General features: G+C 38.0%; 1 long non-coding RNA gene across 1 annotated transcript in view; it reads right to left on the bottom strand.

The window, feature by feature from the left end:
* Positions 1-3701: 3701 nt before the first annotated feature.
* LOC148130854 (uncharacterized) overlaps positions 3702-12689 on the bottom strand; it is a 93087-nt gene continuing 84099 nt past the window's right edge. Inside the window, exons 2-3 of the long non-coding RNA XR_015749638.1 lie at positions 4176-4255; positions 3702-3844 (exon numbers count right to left, since the gene is read on the bottom strand). This is a non-coding gene — a long non-coding RNA (uncharacterized LOC148130854). The remainder of the gene's footprint in view (positions 3845-4175; positions 4256-12689) is intronic.

Here is a 12689-nt window from a genome sequence, read left to right as displayed (position 1 = left end):
CGACCTCTGTGATCATATTAAGAGCAATTGCGTTCTCTTCGCTGATGATGTAAAGCTGTTCAATACCACAGACAATACTGCTACCTTACAAAAGATCTTGACTATGTATCTGAATGGTCAAACAAATGGCAACTTCAAATCTCAACAAATAAATGCTCTGTCTTACATATTGGCAAAAAAATCAGAAAATAAAATACAAGCTGAATAGTCAAGATCTTGTTGATGACCCAAGCTCTGTAAAGGACCTTGGAATACTCACCTCTAATGATCTAAGTGCTAGAGCCCACTGCAACTACATAGCCAAAAAGGCATTAAGAGTTGTTAACCTAATCCTACGAAGTTTTTCTCTGGTAATATCACACTACTAACCAGAGCATACAAAACATTTGCTAGACCAATACTCGAATACAGTTCATCAGTCTGGAACCCTCATTACGTATCTGATATTAGCACAATTGAGAAAGTCCAGAAATATTTCACAAGAAGAGTTCTCCACTCTTCTACTCGTTGTAGAATACCTTATGCCACCAGACTTGAAATTCTAAAACTAGAAAACCTTGAATTACGCCGCCTTCGGTCGGACTTAAGCATGGTATATAAAATCATACATTGCAATGTCCTACCTGTCAATGAATACTTCAGCTTCAACCATAACAACACAAGAGCACACAATAGATACAAACTCAAAGTAAACCGCACCAAACTTGATTGCAGGAAATACGACTTCAGCAATAGAGTGGTCAATGTCTGGAATACTCTACCCGACTCTATAGTCTCTTCCCCAAACCCCAAAAACTTTAACCTTAGACTGTCTACTATTGACCTCACCCCTTTCCTAAGAGGTCTGTAGGGGGCATGCATAAGCGCACCATCGTGCCTACCGTCCCTGTCCTATTGTTTCTCTTATTCTTTTATTTTTCTTATATGTACCCATTTCATGTATTCACAACTATGTATACACTTATACTTATTATCTTGTAAACAATTGGCAAATCAAATAAAATAAATAAAAAATAAAAATATCGATCTATCGATCTATCTATCTATCTATTTGTATCATCATAGTTAGTGCACACATTATTTTCCAAGTATTTTTTATCATAAAAACAATATAGTACTGACTATATCCTTATTTTTAACTTTATTATTAATTGGATTATAAAACACTAGGTACTTTTGTCTATATCAATGGTATATATCACTTAAAGAGTGTAATAAAGCAATATAATATCCTCCCTATATTTGCTGCTGCAAATAAATCATTCCATATAAAGCATATGTACATATAACTAGCTCTCGATTTACAACAGTTTAGTGACTGTTCAAAGTTACAAAAGTACTGGAAAAATGACTTAAGATTAATAAAGGAGACTATTTGTAGCTCAGGATTGATATGAGGGCTCTTTGGTGCTCTCTGAGATTGCTTGTTTTCTTGCAGACATTTCATTACCCAAACTAGGTAATATCATCAGTGCTAGTAAGGAGTGACGTTTGCTGTAAGTTTATAGTCTAGTGACTTGCCCTGTCAGTGTTGGTGGGAGTGGTCTTATAGATTCTCAGAAGACATGATGACAATTCTTTAATTTCACAACATATAGACATATAGAGTTAATCGTAGTTTCAGTTGGGAAAATGTGACCATCCTACGTCAAGCCAAATCCAAAAACACCAGGGAATGTCTAGAAGCCTGACACTCTGACAAATTAACCATCAATAGAACATAGACATTACCAACATCTATAGAACTATGTCAAAGAGACAAACAACCAGCCAAAAGGGAAACAAAAAAAAACCAAAAGCACCTTTCCACCAACAATCACCACACAGATCAGCATAGATTAACTCCAAAGTTAACATCAGATCAGTGGTGGGATTCAAATTTTTTTACTACCGGTTCTGTGGGCATGGCTTGGTGGGTGTGGCCATGTGATTGGGTGGGCGTGGCTTTTTTTTTTTGCTTTTTTGCAGCCCCCACCCATTTTGGGGGCCTTCTGGGCCTCAGAGGAACCTCTAAGGTGGAGTGTTCTTGCTCCCTTAGGCTCCACTGAGGCTCAGGAAGAGAAAAAAACACCATGGGAGGGGCACGCAGCACCCCTCCACGCTCCACTTTGGGACCTTCCTGGACTCAGAAGAGCCTGGGGGGGCGTTTTTGCTCCCCTAAGGCTCCTCTGAAGCTCAGGAAGGCAAAAAATGGACAGTGGGGGGGCTGAGCCATTTTTTGCCTTCCTGGGCCTCAGCAAGTGGAATCCCAGCACAGCTGATCTATGTAAAGCTGATTGTCAGGAAGGAAAAAAAGAAAGAAGTACCTCAGGCGAACGTCAGACAAGCGGCAAGCATTGGGAAGGAGGGCGACCGGGTCGGGTGCATGGCCAGCCAGAACTTACTACGGGTTTGGTGACCCACGCCAAGTTCTTGCTCGATCAGTGTGAGCTGGCTGAATACCACCACTGCATCAGAGCAACAGTACTACAATCAAGAAACTGCCAAAGAAGCCAACAGTAAACAGCCTAACCAAAGAATCTTTGCCCCACCAAGTCTGACAGGGCAAGCCACCAGGTTATAAACTGAAAGCAAACCCCATTCCTTACTAGCACTGATGGTGTTACCTAGTTTGGGAAACATTTGCAAGAAAACAAGCAAGCTCAAAGAGCACCCCCTCATGCCTTAAGATTGTTTTTCACATTTACGCCTGCTGTGGCATCCTCAGGGGTCATGTGATCAAAATCGACATGTTTGGCAACTGGCTCAAATTTGTGATGATTGCAGTGTCCCCCGGATCATGTAATCACTTTTTGTGACCTTCTGATAAGCAAAGTCAATGGGGAAGCCAGATTCACTTAACAACCGCAGCAATAACTTAACAACTGCGGTGATTCACTAAACGACCGTGTCCAGAAAGGTCATAAAATGGGGCAAAACTCACTTAACAAATGTCTCACTTAGCAACATAAATTCTGGGCTCAATTATGGTCGTAATTCGAGAGACTAGCCGTATTTGCATTTGATTCTCAAAAAAGAAAAAAAAAATCAATATTTAAAACAATTAGTCCTTTTTAATAATTTAAACAATACAGCCAAAAGATGAACAGAGGTAGATACAAGCATTTCATATTGACTCATCAGTAGTACCTACATTACAATAACATGGTTAAAAATCAGTATTGCATTTTAGAGAAAAAGTGCTTGGAATTCAAAATGTTACATGCATTTGTCTCAGTATGTATATATGTATGTATGTATGTATGTATGTATGTATGTATGTATGTATGTATGTATAAGAAGTGGTATTCAGCAGGTTCTGACCAGTTCTGGAGAACCAGTAGCGGAAATTTTGAGTAGTTCGGAGAACCGGCACTTCTGACTGGCCAAACCCCCATCTATTCTCTGCCTCCCGAGTCCCAGCTGATCAGCTAGGTCTTCTTTTGTTGCCCTGCACAGGAGAATGGAGCTGGAAAGCAGGTTAGTAGGGTGGGGATGGAATGGGGATTTTGCGGTATCCTCCCTCTGCCATGCCCACCAAGCCATGCCCACAGAACTGGTAGTAAATTTGTTTGAATCCCACCACTGGTATGTATGTATGTCTCAGTATGCATAATAATTATGTTTCTTTTAAGCAGCAAACTGCTGGAGACAAGTAAAAACTTTTGCAAGAGAGAACACAAAACCCACGAAGGTACAGCATTTTAAATACATGTTTTATAGTGTTTTTTTTTTTAGTAAAGTGAAGCCAGAAATAAATCAGCTCAGCTTTCAGTCAAGACTACCAATGGATTCACAGTCGTTTTCAAATTGGCACAATTTCCATTATTCTGCTTCTTCTTTTCTTCATCATCTTTTTCCTTTCCTTTAAAAAAAAAAGAGATTGCAACACAGCTGCTGAGCTTTTCCTTCTCCTTTTTATACATTCGATAATTTTTTAAACAATGAAAATTAGAACGGTTATTGTAGTTTTCATTATACAAAATGTTAATAACATTAAAAAAAGAAACAAGGCAGAAGAAAATAAATGTTCATAATCTTTCTTAGGGGGTATTTTTTTAAAAAAGGGGGAAGAAAAGTACTTGTATTAATGTATGCCACACAACACCCCATAAACAGAGATGAGGATTAGAGGCTACTGAACGTTGTGAATTTTCCTAATATATCAAAATTACAGTAACACCTGTGATAAGTACCTCTGTGCCGATCCATCATGAGAATCACAGGGTGTTCAGTTGTTCTCATTTTGGTATTGTCAACAAGCCACAGGTGTGCACTGCATGAAGAGAAGAAATGAGATTTGGCAGAATGCAAGAACACTGTTGGGCCCACCATACATTTGTCTTAAGACAGGGAAATGCCTCTATTAAGCCACGATCGTGTTTAATGGAACTTTGAGCTGGTATTATAACTGAGCAGAGTTTTGACTTACTGTGGCAACCGTGGAGCATGGACAGTGGCAAGCTGTGTCCATCACTCCTTCCTCAGTGGTATAGGTAATCCTTGACTTACAACTGTAATGGACACTGCCATTACATTCATCATTCACAACTCAATCAGGGCAAAGCAACAAATGCAAAGGCTTCTGTAAAGCCTTTGATTCAGTTGTACACGACAAACTACTTCTAAAACTTTAGTTCTTATGGCATCTCCGGACACCTGCATAATTGGATAGCTGCATTCCTATCAACAGGCAACAAATGGTCAAAATAGGGAGCACCCTATCAAATCCTGTATCTATCAACAGCAGTGTCCCCCAAGGCAATGCCTAGGACCAGCTCTTTTTATACTTTACATAAATGACATTTGTGATCATATTAAAAGCAATTGTGTTTTATTCGTTGATGATGTAAAACTATTCAACACCACCGATAATGCTGCTACCCTTCAAAAAGACCTTGACTATGTGTCAAAATGGTCAAACAAGTGGCAACTTCAAATCTCAACCAACAAATGCTCTGTCTTACATATTGGCAAAAAAAAAATCAGAAGATAAAATACAAGCTAGATGGACATGACCTTGAAGAAGACCCCCACTCTGTCAAGGATCTTGGAGTACTCATCTCTAATGATCTAACTGCCAGAGCCCACTGTAACAACATTGTCAAAAAGGTATTAAGAGTTGTTAACTTAATTCTGTATAGCTTTTTCACCGGTAATATTGTACTACTAACTAGAGCATACAAAACATTTGCTAGACCAATTCTTGAATACAGCTCATCTGTCTGGAACCCGCACTGCATATCGGACGTTAATACAATTGAGAGAATCCAGAGATATTTTACGAGAAGAGTCCTTCACTCCTCTACTTGCAATAGAATACCAACAGAATACAGACTTGAAATTTTAGGCTTAGACAACTTCGAACTATGCCGCTTTTGGTCTGTCCTAAGCGTAATACATAAAATTATCTATTGCAATATCCTACTTCAGTGCAGTGACTACTTCAGCTTCAACCACAACAATACATGAGCACACAATAGATACAAACTTAAGGTAAACCGCACTAAACTTGATTGCAGGAAATACGTCTTCATCAACAGAGTGGTCAATATCTGGAATGCACTACCTGACTCTGTGGTTTCTTCCCCAAAATCCTCAAAACTTTAACCTTAGACTGTCTACTGTTGACCTCACCCCATTCCTAAGAGGTCTGTAAGGGGTGTGCATAAGCGCCCAGCGTGCCTTCCATCCCTGTCCAAATGTTTCCTTTTATTTGTATCCATTTCATGTATTAGTAATCAAATAAATGCTCTGTCTTACATATTGGCAAAAAAAATCAGAAAATAAAATACAAGCTGAATAGTCAAGATCTTGTTGATGACCCAAGCTCTGTAAAGGACCTTGGAATACTCACCTCTAATGATCTAAGTGCTAGAGCCCACTGCAACTACATAGCCAAAAAGGCATTAAGAGTTGTTAACTTAATCCTACGTAGCTTTTTCTCTGGTAATATCATACTACTAACTAGAGCATACAAAACATTCGCTAGACCAATACTTGAATACAGCTCATCAGTCTGGAACCCACATTACGTATCTGATATTAGCACAATTGAGAAAGTCCAGAAATATTTCACAAGAAGAGTTCTCCACTCCTCTACTCGTCGTAGAATACCTTATGCCACCAGACTTGAAATTCTAGAACTAGAAAACCTTGAATTACGCCGTCTTCGGTCTGATTTAAGCATGGTATACAAAATCATACATTGCAATGTCCTACCTGTCAATGAATACTTCAGCTTCAACCATAACAACACAAGAGCACACAATAGATACAACCGCACCAAATTTGATTGCAGGAAATACGACTTCAGCAACAGAGTGGTCAATGTCTGGAATATTCTACCCGACTCTGTAGTCTCTTCCCCAAACCCCAAAAACTTTAACCTTAAATTGTCTACTATTGACCTCATCCCTTTCCTAAGAGGTCTGTAGGGGGCGTGCATAAGCGCACCAACGTGCCTACCGTCCCTGTCATATTGTTTCTTTTGTTCTTCTTTTATTTTTCTTATATGTACCCATTTCATATATTCATAACTATGTATACACTTATACTTATTATCTTGTAAACAATTGACAAATCAAATAAATAAATAAATAAAATAAAAAATGTTTATACTTATATCTGTTATCTAATGCATGCTTGACAAAATAAATAAATAAATAAAAAATAAAATAAATGTTGCTGGGCACAATTTTACAAGCTTTTTTGTGGCGGTTGTTAAGGGAACACTTCAGTTGTTAAGGAAACCCATCATTTGCTATGAGAAATTTTTGCCGCAAACCAGAACTAAATGCTAGGGTTTTTTTTGCATAAAAATAAAGGAAATTGCAGTTTTGTGATGTCAGGTCACATTGCAAATGGTGGTAAATATGTGCCAGTTGCCAAGAACCCAAAATATGATTATGTGGCCATGGGGGAGGTGGCAGGCAGCAGTCAAAACTTTAGAACCAAGTTATAAGTACTTTTTAGGGGAGTCCAGTCCATATTAACTTTGAACAGTTGCTAAGCAACCTATCATAAGTTGAAGACTACCTGCAGTTACAGAAATGTATTATTTCACTGATCTCCTAGCTTCTATCCTCTCACAATGATAATGTAACCTGTACATCACAATAACCACTCTTAACATCAACATAGCTTCAAAATCACTGGCCAAATGGCTGTGACAATGAAAGAATGAGAAAATCAGCAACATAGCATTGCAACCCAAACTCGCCCCCTGCTGGCATGTGACTAATGATATTGCCTATACAAATTGGGAGAAGCTTGCAGAATTGACATTGTAACCTGTACTATCATTTTGAAAAAGCAGCAAGTGCCAGCTTGGCCATGTATACCAGCGTGAGCTGTGGTGGCACAGAGCTGACAATGCAGTATTTCAGGCTGACTCTGTTCACTGTCAGAAGTTCGGTCCGGATACAGCGCAAGCTTGACTCAGCCTTCCATCCTTCCAAGGTCAGTAAAATGACAAACTCAGATTGTTGGAATGGGCGATATACTAATCCTGTAAACTACTTAGAGAGTGCTGTAAAGCACTAAGAAAGAACATAGATACGTTATATACTGTATAAGCAGTATATACTGAGAATGCCATTGCTATTTGTTATCGCTACTTCTGATCCATATTCTGTGTCTATTTTCTCTGTTCCCAGTCTTTGTCATCATCACCATCACCACTCCTCCAAAGCTTCATAAACTGCAAACAGCAACTTGAAGGTGTTGTTTGTTGGCGTCAAACTAAGGGGAAATAATATGTTGATATTGGCACATCTCAGGAGAACTAAAGGCTGTTTCTTTGCTGAGCTGGAAATGACCATTATGAGGACGTGACAGAAAAAAAATATATGTTGCCCATATATGATAATGCCATGGTTGAATTCAAATCTTGTAGAAAAAAACACTTTCAATAGATGGTGTCATTTGCACCAGTTATTACCTATGTAATCCAAGCTACAAATACCAAGCTGTAAATATTATTTTCTGGTATGTCTTTTATGATTATGAATAAATTATCTTAAATACCATATGCGATTGATCTCAGACAAGTCCCCAGGAATCCAGGAGCTTTGTTCTATTTTGCCTGTTGACTTGACTTCTTGTGGAGAATATATATGTCCTAAAAACAACATGCTATGCATTAGAAAATTGAAAATGTTTTGAATACAGAACGTTCCACTGAGGCTTTAGCAATTGACTAAAGGGGAATCGTTATGAAGCCTCTCCTAGTGATGCAAAAATACCTTTAAAGACTCAAAATCAAACTAAGCAGATATTTAAAATCAAATATTCTTGCTAGATTTTGATTTTGCTTACAAGTACCAGCTGTAGGACTTGTACAATGATTAAAACATTCCTTCAACAACATTTCTGTTTGAGTTTGTGGGCACATCTTTACATTTTGGTAGAAAAATTTGTCTGTCTGTCTGTCTGTCTGTCTGTCTATTTGTCTGTTTGTCTTTTGTCTGTCCCTCTGAATGTCTTTCCAGATGCATGTGAATCAAACTGGGATTTATGTTGTTTTGTTTGTTTGTTTACAGGTTATGGGAGAATTCTGGTTATTCTTTAAACTGTGTAAAACTTGCTTAGTGGTTCATGCCACAATTTTCAGGTGTGTCCCTGTCAGAAAACCAAATCAGTATTTCTTGGAGAAGAAGGGCAGGCAATTAAATTCAGAAGTTGACATCCTAATGCTAATGACTGCAATGAAACAGAAAGAATTGGGATCAATAGGATAACACAATGCTATTTGAGGCTTAGTGTTGAAATACCTGCTCCTTTTCAAGTAGCAATAGCACTTAGACTTATATAACGCATCACAGTGCTTTACAGCAGTTTACAGAGTCAGCATATTGCCCCCAACAATTTGGGTCTTCATTTTACCCACCTTGGAAGGATGGAAGGCTGAGTCAACCTTGAGCTTGGTGAGATTTGAGCTACCAAATTGCAGTCAGCCGGCAGTCAGCAGAAGTAGCCTGCAGTATTGTACTCTAATCACTGCGCCACTGTGGCTCAGATAATTTCCTAACAAGTAATCATATTTCAACTTGAAAGGCACTTTTAGTCAGATCAATACTAATAATTTGGTGTTCTTTCCCCCTGTTTGGACAAAATCTCTCCACTGATTTTATGATTCACAATCAGTGAGGGAATGATAGAAATATGAAATATAATTCTACTTCTTGGAAGCTTAAATAGTCATGCTTAACTTTCATATTTAGTTTGGATTAATGCATAACAACTCAAAACTCAATATATATATATATATATATTTTTAAAAAAATTCTCATTGAGGTTAAAAGTTGAGACATGACACATTTGCCAATTTTGTTGCATCATTTTCACAAAGTATGGCCTGAGTAAAAGACAGAAATCTATCAAATGTTATACAGATTAACTTATCACCCAGTTAAATAGGCTGTCAGTCTGGGATGACTGTGCTTGGCAGGATGAATTCAAATGCATGTAAATTTCCCTGGTGGCTGACTAGCAAGTATGGTGGAACTGTCAAATGATGACATGTGAAAATGTGCTAACATTGTTTAAAATATATTTGAAGGGGAGACCTTGTATTTTGATAACACCTTCACAGGCAAATGATTCATCTAGGATCAGTAATAATGTCCACATCTTTTATTTGGCAGGGATTTAAAAAAAAATTGGCAACTTGTCGGATCTGTTTTATGTTTGAGAAGAAGTCTCAAAATAATTAACAATTACCACGTAAACTAGTTGGAGTCCCAAGTGCCCTCATTGTACAGTCAGTCTTCCAATCGTCTTGCTTGTCAGTTTCACTTGATCTTACAGAAAAGTGATTAGAAACTTCAAAAGAGGCAATTACACAGTCCAATGTGTTATGAAACTGTACTTTTCTTCCCTCCTCCCAAGTCTGAAGCACATGATCCTTTGCACTATTATCTAACTGGAATGCTGATGCTTCCCCCCCTTCCCACGCTGAGTACCAAGCATTTGGAAAACAGATATTCCAATTTAATGAAACTATCTCACTCTTTGAGACTCAGCTTCGTTTTTCTGCATCTTTTGGTTAAGGACTCGTGACTCTTTACCACTTCTTTCTCCATCTTTTTTTTTTTTACAGGAAAATCTGCCTGTTCTCTTCAGATAGTTTCTTGTTTCATTTACACCTGTTATTTGAGTAGGTTTGAGGGGCTAGGCCAGAGGGTCAATGACAGGTTGTGGGAGCTCATGTGAGGGTTACAAGTGTCAGCTGAGGTGAAATAGCAAAGTTAGTTTGCAGCTCATGGCTTAGTTTTTTTTTTTTACCTGATTTTTGCTGTCTTTGAAGGTTAAAGGCTAGAGGTTAGCCTGGTCTAAAAACAGTTAATCTCCTCATTTGGTTGTCTGAGGTTGGAGGTATGGAAAACATTACATAGGCCGTCAGGTTCTATTATCTTCATGATTTTTCTATAAACAAGCCTGGGATATAGATATAGAACTAGATAAAAATCTTGTCATGTGGGTGACCAGATTTTCAGCACAAAGCATGGTGAGAAAACAAAACCAAACAGAAAAGGTAACATACAAGTGCTATTTGGTTGGAGACACATCATGGAATGCTGCTTGATTTTTTCCCCATAAATGTTAAATATATCAAAGTTGTAAGGTATACACAGCTAAAACAATGAATACCCCTAGATAGAGATCAGTGGATACTATTGAAAATTATTTTTTTAACTTTTATTTGCTTATGGAGATATATTCATTTCACAAAGATGGAAGTGGACCATTCACCTCAACACAGTTCTGAGTTGTAATGAGTACTCAACAAAGTGTTGAAAAATCCCACCATATAAGTACCATATAACAATGCAGGTTTTATAATAGGAAACTGTAACTAGGCTCAAACTGCCTGATACAATGACAGACCCAACTGTTAATTATTAAAACAAAAAGATTGTGACCATGCAATGCCGAAACTTTTACTAGCATGCCATCTTACTTGAGGTCCTTTTTATTTCAGTCAGTTTTCATTTGCAGAGAAAATTCCATAGTCAAAGGGCATCTCCACAGAGTTAGGGCCGAAGAGACTGAGGTAACAAGTTAGGATAATATTTGTAAGTATCTCATTTAAACCCCAACTTTTTAATGTGTATTGTGGCTACCAGGTGTGGGCTGCTACACGTTGGCCCGGGTTCCGGAAAACCTGTAGCTAACGTTATGGCCAGTTTGGCGAAGTGCCAAATCTCACCCCTGGCTGTCTTCTGACTGCTAGTTGGTGTTCATGGATGCATTCTGCCAGTCTTCTGCTTGTTTGTTTTAACCTTCACAGAATTATAAAGAAAGGAAAAGTTGAAAAAAAGATCATAAGCAGAGTTACAGCCACTTAGTGATGACTTTGCTTAGATACTGAGTTTCAGATCGCAATTGTGGTCAGTAAATGAGAACTACCTGCACTCCCTTTATTTTGTTTCGAGTGCAAATAGACCGTCAGCTGTTCATTTTGCAAGTTTAGAGAAGCCCAATCTAAAAAATAAGAATAAGAATAAGAAACTGATATAATGATTAGTGTAATGCAACTATTAATGCCAACACAATCTTTGAATCTTCTTTGATTTTTGTATTTTTTTTCCTGATGCAAGTGTGATATTGTTGTTGGTATCATTTAAAAATATTATAAAATAAGAAAATAAAATTGAAACCAAGGTTCACATAATTACACTCACATATTTGGATCTGTGCATAGAAAATAAAATAAAGATCAGCCAGTACCAGCCATTTAATAAAACTCATGATCATATCTCTTGGTGTTATGTTTAGTGCCAAAGTAAAAATTTTAGCTTTAACAGACCTTGCCTGACTTAAATTGCCATGATAAGCTAAATATATTAGAACGTGATTGATATTCCCTATTTTTAAAAAAATAAAATGAATTAATGAAGAAAGAACCAGCTACAAACCTCAGACAAGCTTGAAAATAAAAGAACTTTATATAAAATGTGCAGAAAGACTTATGACAGGGAAGGGAAACATGGTTAGCTCAGGAATACTGGCAGTTGAAGTCCACAGGTAGTAAAGGGGCCATTAGTTGCCCATCCCTGGTGAAGGAAGTTCTCACACAATAGAAAACAATCCTTAGTCCTAATATTTGGGAAGGTGCATCAAAAAGGGCGTATCTGTTGATTAACTCTTAGTGCATAATAATTTCCTTCTCTTAGATATGGCTATCAATTTCGACAGTTTTAAGGTAAAAGTGGACCCAATCTGGGTCAGTCCACAGGACCAAGGGTTTAGTTTTTTGAGCTTTCAGACATGTGCTGGAGCCCATCCTAGGGAACCCCAAAGGGTGCTTTTTCAAGAGGCCACTGGATTTTCTTTGGGAAAGTCCAATTGCCTCTTGATAAAGCCCATTTGGGACAACCATGACCTGGAGGACTGAGAATCTCCATAGACCATCCTAGGTCACTTGTCTCTCACCAGAATGTAAATAGTTTCTTGCCTCCTACAGAATCCCAAGCAACATACCATAATAACCAGTTGATAGGACTATGACCTTCCCACCATGTTTGTGAGCCTTCTGAATGCATTTGATTAAATGCCATCTGATGCAGAACGCTGGGCTAGATAAGCCTTTGACCCCATCCAGCATGCTCTTATATTCTTCCTCTATGAACTTCAACAAATGGGTGGAGAGGATAACATTTTTACAACCAAATGCGGTCTAAAGGGGGTCATTTTTATTTATTTAT

Source organism: Notechis scutatus, chromosome 4 (genome assembly GCF_049901735.1).
Source record: "Notechis scutatus isolate UNSWTSFEM ecotype Mainland chromosome 4, rNotScu1.2, whole genome shotgun sequence".
NCBI lineage: Eukaryota > Metazoa > Chordata > Lepidosauria > Squamata > Elapidae > Notechis > Notechis scutatus.
This window is presented reverse-complemented; position numbering and strand designations above follow the sequence as displayed.